General features: G+C 46.5%; 1 protein-coding gene across 2 annotated transcripts in view; it reads left to right on the forward strand.

Moving 5' to 3' along the window:
• Window positions 1–21,665, forward strand: part of SLCO3A1 (solute carrier organic anion transporter family member 3A1) — a 370,079-nt gene that overhangs the window by 130,936 nt on the left and 217,478 nt on the right. The gene's annotated exons all lie outside the window — the stretch shown is intronic.

A 21,665-nucleotide genomic window follows, 5' to 3' on the forward strand; every position in this document is an offset into this window, starting at 1 on the left:
TGACTCTTCTCAGAGCCAGCAGCTGGCAGGACTCATGTGAAGACGTGGTTTCAACCCGAGGCTGAGTGATAAGGTGGTGCTTTGCAGAATGTAAAAAATGTGAACCCTTGCTTCTGCAAAGAGCTTGGCTGCTCTACCACAAATCACATTTGTATGGCATTTTACTTCCAAAGGGCAGCTTTAGTCATGGAGAAGACAAAAGCTCTAAGTTGTTTTTTTTTTTTTTTTTTTTGGACAGCAAGAGAGATGAGACATAATTTGTGTTTTTGAACTCTGCTTTCAAATCACTTTATAAATGGCTTTAAAGCTGTCATAGTGTGTGTTCAGGCTGTTATAAATACCACAGACTGGGTGGCTTAGACAACAAACATTTGTTTCTCAAGGTTTTGGAGGCTTGGAGGCTGGGAGGTCCAAGATCAAGGCCCTGGCAGATTCGGCGTCTGGTGCGTGCTCACTCCTGGTTCATATAGATGGTGTCTTCTCACCGTGGCCTCACATTGCGGAGGGGACATGGTTGCTCTCTGGGGTCTCTTTTATAAAGCACTAATCCCTTGGACTGCAAGGAGATCAAACCAGTCCATTCTAAAGGAAATCAACCTTGAATATTCATTGGAAGGACTGATGCTGATGCTGAAATTCCAATACTTTGGCCTCCTGATTCGAAGAACTGACTCCTTGGAAAAGACCCTGATGCTGGGAAAGACTGGAGATGGGGACAACAGAGGATGAGATGGTTGGATGGCATCACCAACTCAATGGACATGAGTTTTGAGTAAACACTGGGAATTGGTGATGGACCGGGAATCCTGGTGTGCTGCAGTCCATGGGGTCGCAAAGAGTTGGACGTGACTGAGCAACTGAACTGAATCCCACTGATGACGGTTCCAACCGTCACAGCCCAGTCACCTGTCAAAGGCCCCATCTCCTAATACAAGAACACTGAGAATTTGGATTCCAACATACAAATTCAGCATACAACATACTCATTCAACCCCTTCAAAAACTCTTTGTAAATGATCCAGAAGAGTTGCCTCTGAAGTAGTTTTTTAAAACATCTGCTTATGTATTTATATTTGGCTGTGCTGGGCCTTCGTTGCTGTGTGTGGGCTTTCTCTAGTTGCAATGAGTCGGGGTGACTCTCTAGTGGGGTGCTCGGACTTCTCACTTGGTGGCTTCTCGTTGTGGAGCACGGGCTCTGGGCGCACAGGCTTAGTTGCTCTGCGGCATGTGGGATCCTCACGGACCAGGGATCAAACCTGTGTCCCCTGCATTGGCAGGAGGATTCTTAACCACCGGACCACCAGGGACGTTCTCTCTCAACTAGTTTTGAAATGCCCTAATCCATTTTTGTTGCTAATGGTTTTCTTTATAAAGAGGCACAGACATGATTAGATGATAAGAATCTATGTCTAAATAAATGCAATAGTTCTTGCTTTTATATTTCTTTTAAATAAAAATTCTACATAATAAAAGAGCTTTTTAATTGTCAGAGCATACCAGAGAGGTATAAGGAAGCACAGAATGCAGTTTTCTAGTTTGATTACACAGAAGTGGACTGGGGTCTAGATTAATCTATAAGAGTACAAATAACTCCCTGGTAGCTCAGCTGGTAAAGAATTCGCCTGCAATGCAGGAGACCTCAGTTTGATTCCTGGGTCGGGAAGATCCCCTGAAGAAGGGAAAGGCTGCCCACTTCAGTATTCTGGCCTGAAGAATTCCATGGACTGTGTCGTCCATGGGGTCACAAAGAGTTGGACATGACTGAGTGACTTTCACTTTCACAAATCCCCTTTTGAAGCTTCTGTGGTGTCCTATGGTAGAATAGCTACCCTAGTTTTGCTTTTCTTTGGTTAATAACACTATTTGTCTCTCTCGCTCCCTCCCTCACGCACAGGAGCTGATGTGGGAACTTAACCCCAAAGCATCGCCACAGGTGGGGACAGGTTGCACTTGACATACGATAGTACTCCAGTCTTAGATGAATCCCATGGCATACCAGTAACCCCGGGTGAAATGAATTAATTAAACCCATTTTACAGATGGATTCACCATTTGATCCTGGTCCTGTTGACTTCCAGCTCCTATTTTCTGTCCTATTTTCCTGGATCCTGTTACCTATCAGATATTAAATATCCACATCCTGGGAGCTGTTATATCAAGTATCAAAAGCACAGTTTGGGGCTGTGGTTACTTTCAACAATGCAACCATCTGAGAGGCACTAGAACATACGGCAGGAATAAAGGTCAAGGTCACTGCTTTAGCAGTCTCCCACATCCCATGGGCATGAGCTCTCTTCCAGTCTACGGGTTGTATCAAGATTCGATGCCAAGAGTTCTCAAGGGCAGATCTTCAGGCAGCCGGACCAAGAGGAAGGCTTTGCCCCCTGCTCTGTCTTACCTCTTCCTTCAAAGATGCAACATGGCTTTGCAATGCCTATATTGTATTTTCTCTCCCTTCTTTTCCCTTCCCTTATTTGTTCAGATGCTTCCACTCTGACCATTTGCTTGATTCCTCTGCCTTGTCGCCCCGGAAAGTACCCAGGCAGGCAGCCCATCCATCAATACGCAGCACACGTCCACTTTCTCAGACAGAGCAAATGATCATAAAGGCTACGGAGGAACACACGTGCCCCCGGTTTCAGTGTAGGATCAGAGACTGGGAAAGTTGTCTGCACGATGCTCCGCAGCCCGCTCTGGGCTCCCTCCACCTCTCCTTGGGAAATGGAGGGGAAGGAGCGGGAAGAGAGTTCAGCTGATGATACTTTCAGATGATGCTTTCTAGCCTCCTGAGAGCTCTCTTTCAAGTAAACTCCGCAGAGTTCTGCTGGGATCATTGGAGACAGAGTGTGAGTCGTAGACTGGCCCTCTAGGACTCTCTGGACTCTTGTTTATCATGCAGCATGAAAGTGGTCCCGCTAGAGCAGAACAGTGCCTCTAATTGGTCACATCTGGTCACTAGGTGAGATGATTAAGGCACCACAAACCACCGTGGGGACAAATTGTACCAAAGTCTGGTCCTAACGCAAGGAAGTTCCGTTTCAGACAGGGAGTGAGAAGGAGCTTGGGTGGAGACATGTGACATGCCCCCCACTACCGTGTGCACACGTGCACAGAGCACTTACACGCTTGCACACGTACTCACACACATACACATCCACCATCTTTATGCCCCAATGACAGGCATTGCACTGCTGTTAGTCACCCTTAGGGTGGCCCTGGGTATTGGTACCTTGACGCTTTGCATGAGCACCAACACCTCTGCATGGAAACCTTGTTCTTTTCCCTCCACCCCGTGGATCTGGCAAAGCCTGGTCACTTCAGGTAGAGTCAGCTCAAGGGTCTCCTCCTTTGGAAGCCTTCTCTGAGCAGCCCCCATCCCCGCATACCTACACGGGGGCTGCCTTCCAATGATGCACGTGGCACGGCCATCATCCGTCATCAGTCTGAGATATGGCATCTGTTGCCCATGAGCCTGTCTCCGCATTCTACCCGGAAGCGTGAATCATGTTTTTTCATTGTAAAAGCGGATGTTGTGTGCATCAACATGCCTGGCACATACAGGCCATTAGTAGATCTTTGTTAAATGAATGAATGAGCAAATGAATAACTGTGGTAGGAGGAGGATTGCTTTGGAATATCTGGCCACCGTATATGGACAGTAAGAACTCATTGTTCTTATGGAATACAATTTCTTACACTTGTCTGTCTCTATAGTTGTTATTCTCTTTCAAGCAGGAACACTACCAAGATCTACTTCGGACTTGGTAACCCTCAACCTATATATATTGGGTGAGTCAAAAAATTCGTTTGAGCTTTTCCATGAGATGTTATGGAGAAACCCAAATGAACTTTTGGCCAGCCCAATGATTTCTCTCCTGGTAGACATGTTAGAAATGTCCCTGCTGTTGCCAAAGCTTGCCTCTGTGTCCTCCCCTGAGAAGTCTCTGTTCTCCCATGCAAGGGATCAAGCTCCCTCTCCAGGCCTTCCTGATGGTGGAAACTGGGTTCGGCTTCAGCCTGAATGGTGGGAAGTTGGCGAGAGTTAGCCCTTTGAATTGCTGGCTAGAAGAAAATTGCAGCTGGCAGCAGTGGTCAATTTCCTGGCCTTATGGGCCAGAATTCCCTAGCATTACATTTGCCATGGTGACCAAGGTAGTATAGCATTTTCCCCTCTTAGCTAAGTGCTAAAAGGTAGAAAGACTTTCCTTGCTCACATGGAAAAACATTTAATTCCAATCAGGAAAAAAAAAAGTCTTGGGGCCATTAAAAAAAAAAAAAAAAGCATTGGCATTGAAATATAGCACCTTTGCCCGGGCTGTTCAGAACACTTCATAAGGAATGTCCTGGCTGCACATGGAGAGAGGTAGGGTTTGTTCTGAGCTGCCCTTCAGTGTATGATTTAAAATGTGGCCACAGTGCTGGATATTTGCATACTTGTCTTGGGTCCTGTTTTGAAAACAAGGAGAGATGTGATGAAATCCGCAGCTGGTGAGCTCGCCCCAAGCCTGGGCAGGTGGGGCTCCAGCAAGGCTGTGGAATTGCTTGTGTGAGGTGCCTGTAGGGTGGGGAGAGGTCTGCGTGCAGTCCGGTGCCTGCAGCCAGCACAGCAGAGTTGACGTGGAATTCCAGGTCTGTGACCATTCCCTGTGCCACTCCTGCAGTGTGAAAGCAAGAAGGTAGGGGATGAGCTGTCAGTGGTTCACAGGACCCAGAAGGAGCCCTGGGGAAGCTTTATTTACTGATTTACTGTTGTTTAGTCGCTCAGTTGTGTCTGACTCTTTGGGACCCCATGGACTGTAGCACACCAGGCTTCCCTGTCCTTCACCATCTCCCGGAGTTTACTCAAACTTATGTCCATTAAGTCAGTGATGCCATCCAACCATCTTGTCCTCTGTCCTCCCCCTCTCCTCCTGCCCTCAATCTTTCCCAGCATCAGGGTCTTTTCCAATGAGTTGCTGTTTGCATCAGGTGGTCAGAGTCCTTGAGCTTCAGCATCAGTCCTTTCAATGAATATTCAGGGTTGATTTCCTTTAGGATTGACTGCTTTGATCTTACTATCCAAGGGATTCTCAAGAGTCTTCTCCAACACCACAGTTGAGAAGCATCAATTCTTCTGCACTCAGTCTTCTTTATGGTCCAACTCTCACATCCATACATGACTACTGGAAAAATCATATCTTTGACGATATGGACCTTTGCTAGCAAAGTGATGGTCTCTGCTTTTTAGTACACTGTCTAGGTTTGTCACAGCTTTCCTTCCAAGGAACAAATGACTTTTAATTTCATGGTTACAGTCACCATCTGTGCTAGATCGCCCTTTAAAAAAAATAAATGAATGGACCCATTTTCCCCAACACCCTCATACCTCCAGGTCTCTCCTGACCAAAAAGAGCTAGTGAGCGTGGATCCCCCTACCATGTGGTGTCTTGCCTTGCAAGACAATGCCTGCACAGACGTGAAGTTTCCTTCTCACAACCAGCAGCCTCCCCAAGCCAGAAGAGCAGGCGGGGCTGATACCTGTTTGGCAGCTGATACCTGTTTGGCGCACAGGGAGTGGGTGTGTGTGTGTAGATCCTTAGGTAGTTAAAGGCATATATGTCAGATTCTCACTATTGGCAAATTGTATATTTGCAAACTCACCTACTCGGTACTTTATTTGAAACCTCAGGATCAATCCTTGTAACACTTTTGTGATCATCTGTCACATATGCAGAGCACCGAAACACTCAAATGCCCCCCTCCACACACACACACACACACACACACATCCCCAGCGAAGGTCACATAAGGCCACACTCTGCCTGCTTGTTTCAGCTCTGCTACTGTAAACAAGTGTCCTTTCTGTGGTCTAGTTAATGCTGCATTTTTGTCCTTTCTGTTGGTGATTTTGCTGTTTGAATATATTCTTGCCTGGAGAATCCCATGGACAGAGGAGCCTGGCGGGCCACAGTCCAGGGGGTCACAAAGAGTCAGACATGGCGAGCAACTAACACGTTTCACCTTCACTTTGCTGTTTGAAATTTCCCCCAGGCATATGCCGAAGGTCTGTCTTGTGTTCCTAAGTGCAAGAAGACTGTAATGTGCTTGATGGGGAAAAGAGGTGTGTGATAAGCTTGGTTCAGGCATGAGTGATGGAGCTCATGTTGGGCTGCAAGTTCAATGTCAGTGAATCAGGAACATATTAAATTAGGTGTCTTTAAGCAGAAACTTACTAAGCAAGGTTATACACTGATCTGTTGTTGGAACTGCTGCCTCCAGAGGCTGGCAGGTGCCTAACCACGCAGTTCCCCTGGGAGCAGTGGTTCAGTGTTCACTAACTCAGTCTTTACAGCATCTACATGGAGCAAAATTACGTGATTCATGAGTATTGAGAATGAACTGAATAAAGTGCTATGCGACAGTTTTGCATAGACTTTTGTATCTGCGATGCCACATTTGGAAACTTTTGGCTGTGGTTGTATGGAGAAACCTCTTGGACACAGATTGTGGACTCACAGGGGTCTGGTGCTGGGGTAGGGGTGGGAATGGAGAGGAGGGGGCTGCTGTGAACAGGACCCCCAGGAAGATGCTGTGTACTGACCTGTACTCTGGGTGAGAACCGAGGCCCAGGAAACGTCCTAACATTGCCCCCAGATTGCTTCCTGTTACTCCCTGGTCCTCTGCAGGTCTCGGCTATGAGATGAACTGTGCCCCCATCCACACAAACCCTGGAAAGCGCAGTGGGTAGGCACTGGGGCAGGGACCTGAGATGGAAGGGTGAGGACTTCCAGCTCTCCACTCCCTCAGTCCCCAGAAAAGAAACGGTAATGGATATCCAGGAACAAACAAGTTCCTGCGTGCCCACTGCTGCCGGGCGCTGCGCGTTCGATCTCATCTGAACTTGACAGTGATCATCCCCTTCTGGTGACTCAGAATAGTCACACAGAGGTTACCTGAATTGTCAGAGGACACAGCTAATAAGGGATCGAAATTAGATTCAAGCCTCAGTTAACTAATGATGCAATGAATAGGCGTCGATGGGTGACTAGAAAAACAGAACAGCAGGAGGAAGCTAAGATTTTTGTCTGAGTGTCTAAAATACGGGCTTCCCCAGTGGAAAAGAATCCGCCTGCAGTGCAGGAGATGTAAGAGACCTGGGTTCAATCCATGAGTTAGGAAGATCCCCTGCAGAAGGACATGGCTACCCACTCCAGTTCTTGTCTGGGGAATCCCATGGACAGAAGAGCTTGGCGGGCTGCAGCCCATAGGGTTGCAAAGAGATGGACATGGCTGAGTGACTTAGCACGCAGCATACATGTCTAAAATAATGGTTCCTTTGAGGAAGATGGAGTTGCCTGAGTGATCGCGGGGGAAAACAGTGAGTTAAGACCGTGCTTCTCAATCTGGGATGATTTGTCCCTTAGAGGTTGTTTGGCGATGCCTGGATTCATGTTAGGTTGTTGAGGATGGGGAGATACGATGGGCATCTAGTGGACGGAGGCCAGGCACGCTGCTCAACATCCTGAGGTGCACAGCGCCACCCCACAGCAAAGAATTACTCAGCCCTGAATGTCAGTGGTGCTAAGGCTGGGAAGACCTGAATTAAGACGAAAGCAGGTTCTTAAAGGAGGTGTGTTGCTCGGATATCTGGGGTCCCGAGTGCAGAGACCCCCGAGGTGCCTGCAGACACCAAAGGGAGACGGCAGTGTTGTGACAGCAAGGGATAGCGTTTTTATTACACTGGCGGTTTCCGGTTATGTTTCCTCTGTTGACAAATTAGAGACTGTGATCCGGAAATTTCAGCAAAAGTATTTCCTTCAGACCTGTCATCATTCCTGGCTCAAAGTTTGCTTTTTCTTTGTACGTTCTCTGTATTAAATAAGATGTACTCTGTCTGTGAGCCCTGCGGTCCCATAGTGGCAGACGAGATCATGACAAGCGAGAGAGACAGTGTCTCCGGGCTTGGGAGGCCAGGCTGGGGCCTTTTGCTGTCTGTAATGACCACAGGTGTGGGCATCGCTTGGGGCCTTCACTGGGATCTGACACGAAGGACAAGGCCAGGGGCAGCAGTGGGTCCCAGAAAACAAGGTCCCAAGGGTTTAGACTGACTTAAGTTTAGGGATGTCCCTGGTGGCCCAGACAGTCAGGACTCTGCCTGCAGTGCAGGAGACCCAGGTTTGATCCCCGGGTCAAGAAGATTCCCTGAGGAAAGGAATGGCTAGCCACTCCAGAATTCCTGCTTGGAGAATCCCCTAGACAGAAGAGCCTGGCAGAGTACAGCCCATATGGTCACAAAGAGTCAGACACAACTGAGCGACTCACACTCTCACACACAAGTTTAGGGACACCATTGACTTTTTACTTCTCGGACTCTTCTTACTGTTTGCAGGGTTTGTTTGTTGGGTGTCTGCAGGCCTATTTGCAGTATATATTTGCCGTGTGTCCTGGGGGAGCTGGTGAAGTTTTCAGAGACAGACTCATGAATAAAAATGAATTGTGCAAATTCCTTCCTGCGCTGGGAGTATTTGCCAAGTGGTGGGGAGGGGGACGCAAAGCTGGGGGCATGTGTCTTAGCCTAGAGGAGCCTGAGGGCAAAGAATGTCTCAGCTGAGTCACTGTCAGACCAGAAGGTGGAGGAGGAGTCCAGGAAGAGGGAGGAAGATGCTGGAAGGTGGAAGTAGCCAGGCAGAGGGGGGACTTGGCTGTGGGAAGTCAGCTTAGCCTGGGGCAGGTAGATAGACCCAAGGCCGTGGAGAGCCAGGTGCCTCTGGAAGAGGGATCTCTGAAGTTTCAAGGGAGACTTCTCTTTAATTTTTTTAAATTTTATTTTTATTTACTTTTTAATACAATTTTTAAAGGTTCCTATTCATTTACTGTCCATTAGAAAATGTTGGCTATATTCCCCAGGTTGCTCAATACATCCTTGAACCTATCTTACACCCAGTAATTTGTACTTCCTGCTCTCTGATCCCTATGCTGTCACTACTAGTTTATCTGTGAGTTTTCTTCATTTCTGTTACATTCACTAGTTTGTTGCATTTTTTAGATTCCACTTATAAGTGATACCATACAGTATTTGTCTTTCTCTGTCTGACTTATTTCACTTAGCATAACGCCCTCCAAGTCCATTCATGTTGCTGTAAATGGCAAAATTTGGGTCCTTTGGTTCCTTTATATATACATATCATATATATAGGGCTTCCCTTGTAGCTCAGCTGGTAAAGAATTCACCTGCAATGCAGGAGACCCCGGTTTGATTCCTGGGTCGGGAAGATCCCTTGGAGAAGGGATGGGCTACCCACTCCAGTGTTCTTGGGCTTCCCTAGTGGCTCAGTCGGTAAAGAATCCACCTGCAGTGTGGGAGACCTGGGTTCAATCCCTGGGTCAGGAAGATCCCCTGGAGGGGAGGGCATGGCAACCCACTGCAGTATTCTTGCCTGGAGAATCCCATGGACAGAGGAGCCTGGCTGGCTACAGTCCATGGGGTCACAAAGTATCGGCCATGACTGAGCAGCAAAGCACAACATAGCACCTCATAGATAGATAGATAATGTGTATATATATATATGCACAAAACACACACACACACATATATACCGTATCTTTATCCATCTGTTGATGAACACTTAGGTTGTTCCCATATCTTGCCAATTGTGAATAATGCTGCTATGAACATTGGGGTGAATGCATTTTTTGAATTAGTGTTTTTTTGGTTTTTTTTTTTTTTAATAAACCCAGGAGTGGAATTGTTAATAGCAATACTAGGTCCTATGGTAACTCTATTTTTAGTTTTTTGAGAAACTTCCATACTGTTGCCCACAGTGGCTGCACCATAATTGTCATTCCCGTCAACAGCGTATCAGGGTTCCCTTTTCTCCACATCTTTGCCAACACTTGTTATTTGTATTCTTTTGATGACAGCCACTCTGAAAAGTCTGAGGTGATATCTCATTGTGGTTTTGATTTGCATCTCGCTGGTGATTAGCAGTGTTGCTCATCTTTTCAGATGCCTCTTGACCACCTGCATCTCCTTTCTCTCAAAGAGGCAGGATCCCTCCAGGAAGGCAGACCCATTTCCAGCCTCTCTACAGTGGGCTGTAGAGGTCTGTAAGGTCTCTGTAGGGGCTGTAAGGCCTCTCCAAGTGCTGTGATAAAACTAGTGTCCCATTTTGCATCAAAAGAGAGAAGGCAAATCCTTCATCGAGAAGCATACCTTGCTGGGCACTAGATACCCTTCCCAGAGGATGGGAGCCTGGGCGTCTGGCTGCCTGGGTTCCCACCCAGCATCTCTGCTTCCTCACTGTGCACTTGGGGGTCATTCACTTGATTTGTCTGTGTCGCAGTTTCCTGTCTGTAAAATGAGTAGAATCCCTGTACCTACATCATTGATTTTTTTATGAGATGAAATGACTTAGCACAAATAAGCGAAAGTGTTAGTCGTTCAGTCATGTTGGACTCTTCAGGACTCCATGGACTATAGCCCTCGAGGCTCCTTTGTCCATGGGATTCTTCAGGCAAGAACACTGGACTGGGTAACCATTCCCTTCTCCAGAAGAGCTTCCCAATCCAGGGATTGAACCCATGTCTTCTGCTTTGCAGGCGGATTCTTTACCATCTGAGCCACCAGGGAAGCCCAGTGAAAATAAATCCTCAACTAACATCAGCTAGCTTGTGCCCTCTTTACCTTTAAGGGAGGCAGTGGAAAAGAACTTGGAGAGAGTGTCAAGCCCCAGGCTGAGCTTGAGAGCTGGCAGCCTGATGTGCTGCAATTGGCTGTCAGAAGTGCATTGGTTTTAATTGAATTTGAATGCCTTTGCCTGGGGCTGGCAGGATCCACAGTCTGTCCTGCACCCCACCCCACTTCCTCAGACCTGTCCAGCCTCACACACTTAGTAACCCCTGCTCTTGGCTCCCTGAACATGGGGCAGAGAACACAGGAAGTTGTGGTCCATCGGGAGGAGGCGATAGGGGGAAACCGCAGGATTAGCCCTGAACTGAGCCAGCTGTCACACCCACAGACGCGGGTGTGAGCCCTTTTGATAAAGTGGACTGTTTTTAAAGGCCGGATTCTGCCCAGATGCTCACTGATGGTCAGTTTCCATGGCAGCAGGTTCCCAGGCCAGGAGGGCGCCCCGCAAACCCAGATGGCGGTTGTGGGCCTGTGTCCAGGTCGACCCTCCCTCTTCCCACTCCCTTTTTCCATCCCACTCTCAGCCTGCACTCCCACCCCAGCACCCAGGGGGCGCTCTAGGCAAGCGCCTCCCCTGCCACACAGCAGCCTGGAGAGCAGTGCTTGCGATGGAGCCGGGTGGGACCACTCGCCCCGGAGAGGGCAGGCAGACCTTAGGCTGAAGTGTGACCTTGGGCAGCTCCCCGAGCCTCACAGTGGGGGTGACATTCTGCCTGTGACATTGGGGTACTGGTTTGGCTTGCAGCAACTCTCTCTGATTGTTAGGATGCCAGAGACAGACAGTGCGCACAGAGGGGACTGAAAAAATGTTGGGTATTTACTCTGCAAGGAATAGGCATTCAAAATCATTCCATTAGTATTATTTCTCAAAGCATGGCTAAGCAGTCCACAGCCTAGGACTGCAAGGACGTATGTGTGTGCTGATTGGGGTAAGGGACCCAGACTGCCCTGGGGAGAGGGTGGATGGAAACAAAGGTATTCTATAGGCAGAGGATTTTTTTTTTTAAGTTTTAACCATGCATAGTTTATTTTTTAATTTATTTCTAATTGTTCCAGCTTTATTGAGATATAATTGACATGTAAGTGTGCTGGGCTGTGTCTTCAGAGTAGAAGTGTTACTCCTCTCCTACTGTCCTGATTTGGGACTGCTCTTAGGTGGATTTTGTAGCCTGGCGATGGGGTCTCAGTTTCACTGGGACTCTGCTGTCCCAGCTCCAGGCTCAGCTTATTTCCCCGCAGGTGAGAAGTTGGGCTGCTTCTGGTACAAGGCGCTCTTCTTAGCATCCTCCCTGGCCTCCATTACCTTGAGGAAGACAACACAAGCTCTTTCTGTATCTTACGCACCCAGGAGGGGAGGCTCTGGACCAAAAAGGAGTTTGAATCTCTGCTCTCTACTCCTTGTTGTGTGATGGGGAAACAAAAGTATTTTGCTTCAAGCTTTTTATCCTTTAAAATGGAAATACTGGACTGCAGAGCCTGCCTCTAAAAACTGTAGGGACTGTTGAATGTGCTAACCCTGGTGAATGCTTAGAACACAGAGTACTCCATGAATATCCACTATCATGATGAAAAATAATCTGATATCTGTTATTATCATCATCTTTAGCCTCTCTGAGTCCCACTCTGTCAGATAGTAGAAATAAAATGGGAAGGACTTCCCTGGTGGTCCAGTGATTATGACTCTGAGTTCCCAATATAGGGGGCCTGGGTTCAATCTCTGGTCAGGGAAATTAAGATGTTTCACACCGTGGGGTGCAGCCAGAAAGAAAAAGGAAATATGACGGGAGCCACAAATGCAAGCCATAATTGTAAATTTTCTACTACCTTAAAAAATAAAGTAGCTACAGTAAAAAAAAAAAAAAAAAGTAAGCCCAGATGAAACTAATTTTGATGCTATCTGTAATCCAAAATATCTACAATATCATTTTGACGATTGATACAGAGGCATTAAGCTATTTCACAGTTGTCCTTGGATACTAACTTTTTGAGACCCAGTGTGAGTTACACTTTCAGTGCATCTCCATTTGGACCAGCTACACTTTAATAGTCCTGTGTGGGTAGTGGGTACCTTATTGGATAGCACTGCTGTAACCATATATATGATCTGCTTCCAGAACGTGCCATCATCCCTCGAGACTTTCACTCGTCATATTCCTCATCAGCTCCATTGTCTTTATTGGATAATTCCTATTTATCCCTCGGAGTGAGGTCTGGCATCATATTCTCCTGGGAGAATTTTGTGACCCCCTAGTCTGAGATATAGGGCCTGTCTGCCCACAGGTCCTGACTGTTGCCTGTACCCCTGGGCTTTGGTGGATCACAGGAGCAGTGGGGAGGGGTGAAATGGAAGGGGTGACTGCCCAGTTATGAAGGGTAACCCAAAGGAACATTGGCAGGCATATTCTTCTTTACTTTCTATTCTACCTTTTTGCGTGTTTGGCCATGGTTTATAAGCAGTGGCATTTCTCTGTATTCATTGCTTAATCCATTCTTGAATTTATGTGATTTAAGGTGTAGGTTTTAGGTGTATCAGATCATGTGGTTTGGCTGAAGTTGAACTCCAGAACCTTAGATGACCAAACAAATTCCACAAAAATTTGTTTTGCTCTTTCTTGTACAGTAGAAGAACAGAAATGAGGAGAGGAGACATAAGAAAATACTACGTTCTACATTTAATAGGTGACAGACTTACAAATAGTACTTGATTGACCAAAAAGTTTGTTCAGGTTTTCCATACCATCTTACAGGGACTCAGCCATACATACACATATATCCATTCTTCAAACTCCCCTCCCGAGGGAATATAGGTATACCTATGGCTGATCCATGTTGATGTTTGGCAGAAAACAACACAATACTGCAAAGCAATTACCCTTCAATTAAAAATCAATACATTTAATTGAAAAAACTCCCCCTCTTATCCAGGCTGCCACCTAACATTGAGCAGAGTTCCCTGTACTATATAGTAGGTCCTTGTTGGTTATCCACTTTAAATATAGTGTATGCGCATGTCCGTGCCTAGCCATCCCTTCCCCCCATCCTTTGCCCCAACAACTGTAAGTCAACTGACCTGGTTTTGAGCCCTTTTCCATTGCCTGTGAGGCCTTCGCCATATTGCCTAGTCTTTACCTGCCTCAGTTTCCTTGTCTTCCAGCTGGGCGTAATGACCATCTGCAAGAGTTATGACAAATAGAAGATATGTAAGTAGAGTCTATTAATTTTCATCTGGTAGGGTTTGCTATTGTTTGCATTTTATTTATTCACATGTAATTTTGATAAATCATGATTCTCTGTTTTTCTTTTGGAAAAAAAATTGTTGATCCAAGACTGAAAAAGGAGTATTAAGCTCATTCATATGATGCTGTTCTTTTCGGTGTCTCCTTGTTGCTGACTTTCTGATGCTGAAGTAAAATATACTTTCTTCATACCATCTGTCTTATATGAAATGACCTTGCTTGTTATTTTTCTTTCTTAGAAGTCAGATTTTTTTTTTGAGATATTAACCTCTGATAAGATGTACCCTTTCAAGTGTACAGTTTGAGTTTTGACAATTGTGTATAGTTGTGTGGGCATCCTTGTAATCCAGACATAGAGGTCCCATCACTGCTGAAAGTTGTCTCTGCCCTCTTCCCAGACCACCTCCTCCTGCCTTTCCTGGCCCCAGGCAGCTGCCCGTCTGAATACTGTCCTTACAGACTTGTCTTTCTGGAATGCCATGTGAATGGACCCATCATGCATGTAGCCTTTGTGTCTGACTTCGTTCATTCAGCTTCATGCTACTGAGATTCGCAGTGTTGGAACACTACCTGTAGTTGGTTCCTTTTTATTGTTGAATAATATTTCATTGTATGGGCATACCGATTTGTTTATCCATATGCCAGTCAAGGGACATCGGGCTGTTTCCAGTTTTTGACTATTATGAATAATGCTCCTGTGAACACTTGCCCACAGTTCTGTGTTTCCATTTCTCCCTGGTAAATACATGGATGTGGGATTGTTGAATTTTATACATGTAGTACTTCTTTATGTGAATTTTATCTCATGTTAATATTGTTCTATTTATGTTCTCTGATATTTCTCTGTCCATTCTTGTATTTTTGTACTTTCTAGGACTTATATTTTATGTGCTTTGTCAAACAGAATATATTTGGATTATGTTTTATCTCTTTAAAACTCATTCTGGCTTTTTTTGGATTTCTCTCCTTTTATATGGATTTTATGTTCTGTGTTAGCTTATTTATATATTTTATCTTTCCCTTTTTTAATTACTGGTGTGAACTGGAAGATTGTTTTTAATACTAATAATGCTTTTCATTAGGTTGTAGACCTGTATTTCTCTAATCATTATAGATAAGGGGGAAAAGCTAGGAGTAAGATCTTCCTTCCCATTGGAAAAATAAGAAATTCATTAACTTTCTTCCTTTGTTGTTCAACCAGCCCTCAGCCAATTTCCAATTGTTAATATAATCTAAGGTTATAGTCTCTGATTCTGTGTAGACTAAGGTTCTCATTGCATAATTATTTCTACCATAAAATATGTCTTCAAGCTCAGTTTTTGACTTTCATACTCAATTTTTAAACCAAATTTTAGCAGCCATTTATACTTCTTACTTTTAGATGATGTTATTGCTCTTTGCCTTTCCTAGTATCCTGGGACTTTCTCATTCTTGAGTTCTTGATTTTAGTTCTTGAGTATGTGTTTGAAATGTTTTCTCAGTAAAAGCATACCAGTGATGTATTGGGTTGGCCAAGTTGGTTTGGGTTATCCATAATGTCCTGTGGACAAACCCGAACAAATTTTTTGCCAAACCTATCTGAGTTCCTGAGTATCAGAGAAGGCTTTGTGTTTCTTTCCACCTCAGTAATGATTTGCCAAGGTAGAAAACTTACTTGTCACAGGCATTTTTCCTATCACTACGGAGCTGTTTTCTTTTGGTGGAAGAATAAGCTAAGATCAGCCTGACCTTCATTCCTTTGTATGCAGGTAACATGCGGCTTTACCTTCAAGCCTCTGACCAACCAGCCATGTCCTCACGGTCCATGGCAAGAAGTGAACCGTCTGTCCAAGGATATCCTGATACATTTCCTGTTGTCAGTGAGACACTGAGAGGAGGCGTCTCCTGGTAGCTCTAGAAATGGTTTTCATTAGGCTGTAAACCAAATAATAGCTCAGTACATTCTGGTTTAATTAGGGAGGAAAGGAAAAATGTTGGGAATGTACCCCAGGGAAATGGAGTCCTAAGACATGGCAAGAAAGAAGGGCCAGAGGCAGACCTTTCTTTTGCAAGCACACCTTACTAGAAATACTTTTAATGGTTGAGGTTAAAAGTATATTTTCTTGTTTTTAATATTACCAATACTTTAAAAAAATATGTTGGTCTTGGCTGCGCTGGGTCTTCATTGCAGCACGGTGTTCCTCTGGTTGCAGCGAGCAGGGGATACTCTAGTTGCGGTGTGTGGGCTTCTCATTGCAGTGGTGCCTCTTGTGGTGGAACCTGGACTCGAGGGCACTCATCCTTCAGTAGTTGTGGTGCACAGGCGTAGTTGTTCCACGGCATGTGGGACCTTCCTGGGTCAGGGACAGAACCTGTGTCTCCTGCCTTGGCAGACGGATTCTTTACCCTTGAGCCACCAGCGAAGCCCCAAAATAGTATCTTCCGGATGATGCCTCCCCGTGGACTCTAAACGTTACAAGGACATTGGCCATTTTGTGTTTTGTTCCCTGTTGTCTCCTCACAACTTGCATGGGACCAGGCCCAGGAAAGACCCTCACTCGGTAAATATTGACTATTGACTCACATATTGAAAATGGAAATATTGATTATTGAATCAGACGTTGGACCGGATAATCTCCTACATATTCATAAACAGCATGCCTTTTGCTTCTAGGCGGTTTTCTCCCATCGCCACTTCTGGGGAGATTTTTAGATTTCTCAGATGCGCCAGGGCTAGGAAGCATGTCTGCTGGAGGTCATTGGTCAAAGTCAAATCAATAAATCAGTTACCAGAGGGTTTTTCTCACCCATAAATTATAGCCTCAGTCGTGCACAGCCCTGTCCTCCCATTATAGTTTATGAAGACGGATGATTTCTGATGTCGATATTTCCAGTCCTTTAATTCTTTCTTTCCTCAGTGAACTAAGCTCCCTCATTCTTCAGTGAAAATGGAGCTGTGCATCAGTTCCTGGCATCAGCACAAGGAAAAAGCTTTCTGTGAGCATATGGCCTTTAGAATGAAAGCCAGTGATCTTTAGTTCTTAATTACCCAAACCACCGACTCATCTAAGCTCTGGTCCATATTCCAAAGAGGAGCAAAGGATTTGGATGTCAGTTTAAGTTTTAGCATCTGTTCTGTATTCAGGGCTCAGAGTATGGGAATGTGCACTTTTTTTTATCCCCCTTCTCAGTGGAAGGTACTCCCCTTTCTGTTCCCACTAGGAAATTTGTACATGTATTAGAATTTTCCCACCAGAGTAGATTTAATAATTACCCAGCATAATTTGACAGCATATGCTAATGATTTTAGATTCGTAGAACAAATTCAAGTCTCAGAAATCATGAACGAATTCAAATGTGAAAGCTGCTGTTGAAAACAGTTCAGGGGCCAGCAAACTATGGCCCTCAGGCCAAATCCTGTTTTTGTCAGTAGAGCCTAAAATAGTGACTCTGGCCTTTTACAGAACACTTTTGCCAACCTCTGATCTAGTTCCATGCTTAGGGTAAGCTACCACCCTCAACTACCCCATCTACTCCTCCATCTCTATGCCATCTCTCTCATTGGTTCCCTAAATCGATTACCAACCTCAGTACTCTTCAGTTCAGTTCAGTTGCTTGTTTCTATCTGACTCTTTGTGACCCCATGGACTGAAGCATGCCAGGCTTCCCTGTTCATCACCAACTCCCAGACCTTGCTCAAACTCATGTCCATCAAGTCAGTGATGCCATCTAACCATCTCATCCTCTGTTGTCCCCTTCTTCTGCCTCCTCACTTGGACTAATTACCACTTATGAGTTCAGACCTGCAATTCACCTCTGACGTACAGATGCCTCATCTGTGCAAAGAAAAGTGTAATATATTTCTTGGTGTTAAGACTTGTACCACATTAGTTCACGTGCATAAAGCACCTAGCATGATACTTGGCAGTTAGGAGACCCTCAACCTATATTCCCCTTCCTTCTTGTTACCTCTTTGCCAACACATGTGACCATCTATCCATTCTAGGAAAAATGTTAATGGCCCCAGAGTGCACAGAAGTGAATTTGCAATCAGACAGCCTAGGTTTAAATCACTGCTTTGCCCCTTCCTTACCAGCTATGTGACCTTGATCGAGACGTTTACTCTCATTAAACCTGCTCCCCGAACAGTGATAATAATAGTGTCTATTTCCTAGTCATATTGTGACTACTCAGTGAATAATGCATGATAAGCGCTTAGCAAAATGCCTTGCACCCAGTATGTACTAACTAAGTCGCCCCACGTATCATTTTCATCATCATTTTATTACTGAGGTGCAGGCTGCTGGTGAGGATGGTGACTTTCACCAGCTCTGCTCCCATTCATCAGCCTCATCTCTGCGCCTGAGTTCCACTTTTGCAAACAAAGAAAGCAGGCATCCTCCTGGGGGGAAATAAAACTCAGTTTCACCTTCTGAAATGGGGCATCACTAAAAATAAAGGGGGCTCAGCGGAGAGGCTGGATTTGCACATTTATTTTTTTATTTTATTTTAAAAATTTGTTTTTTTGCTGTCGGCCATTTTTTAAAAGTCTCTATAAAATTTGTTACATTATTGCTTCTGTTTTTTGTGCTGGGTCTTCGTTGCAGTCAGTGGACCCTTTCTTGCCCCCCCACACGGGCTTCTCTCCTGTTGTGGTGCTTGGGCTCGGTAGTTGTCAAGCTTGGGCTCTCTAGTTGCGGTTCATGGGCTTAGTTCCCCCATGGTATGCGGGATCTTAGTTCCCTGATCAGGGATCGAACTCATGTCCTGTGCAGTGGAAGGATTCTTTACCACTGGACCACCAGGGAAGACCCAGCACATTTCTTTTAGGTGCACTGCCTGATTGCCTTCAGAGTTCTTGCATCCTTCGTGGGTCCCCTCCATCTTCACTGTACACTTGCAGCTTTATGTCCCTTCCCAGGTCTCAGGGGACTGCTGGGGTGGGAAGAGGACACCACACTCAGATGGAGCCCCCTCTCAAAGTCACATTCGTTCATTCCTTTGTTCGTTCATTCATTTTTTCACTCAACATTCATTTTACTCTTCTGTGCACAGAGATATCAAGGGAGATGAATACTTAGCTCTGCCCTTAAAGAGTCCAGCATCTTGGGCCCCAATTTTGAGGATGTGTTGGAAAGGCAAGAACTCAAGAACTGGGGAAGTGGGGAGTTTTAAAGTAATCCGAGCGAAAGATGGTGAGTGAATGAACAGAGTGATGGAACAGTGATGGAGGCTTCTAGGCTAGGATGAAGCTCTCATCCTTACGAAGTTTCTCATCTTGTTTCCAGTGGGTCTCTTTGAAACATGACTCCTTGACTATAAATCCCCCTTGCCCAGGGATCATTCTGCAGGACTCATGAGTCCCTGCCTCCCTTAGGAGCATTCTCCCTTGCACGTTTCAGCTGTGGTTGATCAGAGGGCAGGCTGGAGTCACAGCAATGTGAGTGAGTGTCTCTTGCTGTCCTGTTATCCATGAGCAGACCCAGCCCCCAGGAACACCTGCTTTCAGCGTTTGGTGCGTGCTGAACACAGGCCATTGGCTGACTTTCCCCAGACCCAGGACACGGTGACTCCAGGAAGGAGTGCACGTACCCACCCACTTGTGCCCTAGGGTCCAGAAGACCATATGTCAAGCCCCTTATGGAACAGTGAGTCCCTCTGGGGTGGAAGGGCCCCACAGCTGTGCCTTTCTTGTCAAGCACAGGCCTGGGAGGGCCAAAAATAGCCTGCCCTGGGACCAGAGCCGGGCCAGGAAGTGGTGAGAGCGAGTTTCCTTCCTCCCCGGAGAGCCAGCCAGTGTGCCTCGTCCCAGGCAGCCTGGGAGGGTAGCATCCTGGGCTGGGGAGGGGTGACTGGGATCCTCGGGTTCCTGTCGCATCAGCCAGGCCCACCTTCCTCTCCCAGCTCCATGCATCCTTCATGCCAGAGCTCTCCTCAGAAATCCCTGCCCCTGCTCAGAAAGCCCTGCCAGATGCTATTGCCAGCCAAAGGGAAGAGCGACCCAGCCTGTGAGGTCGCCTGGAGTGTGCCGGATTCTCTCGTCTCCCATCTCGCTCCCCCACCGCCCCCCCGTGCCCCTCAGCTCCCGCTGAAGTCACTCCTCAGCGTTTTCCAGCCAAGCCCATGTTCCTACCCCGTGACCTTTTGCTCTGGCCATTCCCACTGTGAATGCTTCCTACCTGTGGACATCCTACAGATCCTTCAAGGATCAGCTCATGTGGCAGGTCCTGCTGGCACCATAGGTGTTATCGTTCACCTTGGACTCTAAGGAACAAAATTCCCAAACCAGAGCTGCCTGGGCAGAGTTGGCCGTGAATCTCTCCATGAAGCTGTTGTGAAAAGAAGTGGGTCCCTCCCTTTCCTAATCCTCTCACTTCTTTCTTGGTAAAACCCTTGGAACGGATGCCAGGCTGCTGATGAATATGGACACCAGCATAAATGTTCAGTTCCTGCCCCGGGGTCTCAGCTCCATGGACTGCTCTCCCTTCCCCAGCATCCAGCATGACCATGTGCTTTAAGATCCATTCATAGAATCAGCCCATGGGGGAGCATGTTTGCCTGGGACATGCCAGGTTCCACGCGTGTTCCTCTGCCCTGCAGCACCGCTCAGCCAGGTTGCCCACATCAGCCCCAGAGGGGGCGAGCCCCTGCCATGAAGCCCTGGCACCCTGTTTCAGCTGGCAGGCCAGACTCTTCCCAACTTCAGGCAGCTGCCCCAGGAGGTCCTGCCAGATTTGTGGCAGGAACAGTTAGCTGAGGGTTGCCAGGAAAGGACCGCCTACGGGTCATGCCAACCACACATTCCTTGAGGTGGGAAACATGGCGTGGCTTCTTGTTTTGCATCAGTAGGTCACTAAGCAATCAGAGCAAGGCCCCCAGCTCTAAAGTGGCTTAGCCCGCGCACAGGAGTGCCTGTTGAGTTAACTTCACAGTCTGGCCTCCACTTTGTGGGGTGGGCTCAGGTGGTGCCGTGGTAAAGAATCCGCCTGCCAATGCAGGAAATGCAGGAGACTCGGGTTCGCTCCCTGAGTTGGGAAGATTCCCTGGAGGAAGAAATGACAACCCCCTCCAGTATTCTTGCCTGGAAAATTCCATGGACAGAGGAGCCTGGGAGACTGCAGTCCATGGGGTCACAAAGAGTTGGACATGACTGAGCGCTCACTCTCTCTCTATGAGAAATAGTTGTAGGAAGTAAACTTCTACACTTTAAGAACACTGTGAAGTTTCCTTTAAGAATTCATGAGATTAATTGCACCCAGAGGAATGATTCCCAAACTGGTTTCTTCTTTTTTTTTTTTTTTCCCTTTTTTAGCTAGGGAATCCTTTGTTCAAACAAATTCTTAGGCGGACATCCAAAATGGAAAGCGATAAAATAGAGCTTTTCTGGGTGAAGGAGATGTCAGGGCTTGAAGGTCCATGCACCCACCAGCCAGCCCGCTCTACTGAGTATCTGAGAAAACAGCGTTTAAGGAAGAAGACCTGCGCCCTGGAATCACAGATGACTTGGCTTGCTAACGTGGGAGGCATAGGACAAATGTGGCAGAAGAACAGGTGCTGCCTACCCGTCTTGCAGGAGGTATGTGGTGAATACTGGGGCTGGCTGGATTGGCCCAGAACCACCCAGCTTGTTCATGAAGGCACCCTAGTGAGTCCCAAGGCCCAGGCTGCCCACACCACAGCTAACAGGGGAATCAGAACCCATCCAGGTGTGCCTTACCTGCACATCCCAGGAATTGCATGGCTCCGTCCCTTCCCTGCTTAAGTCTAAGGGAACCGCAGCA

Source organism: Cervus canadensis, chromosome 17 (genome assembly GCF_019320065.1).
Source record: "Cervus canadensis isolate Bull #8, Minnesota chromosome 17, ASM1932006v1, whole genome shotgun sequence".
NCBI lineage: Eukaryota > Metazoa > Chordata > Mammalia > Artiodactyla > Cervidae > Cervus > Cervus canadensis.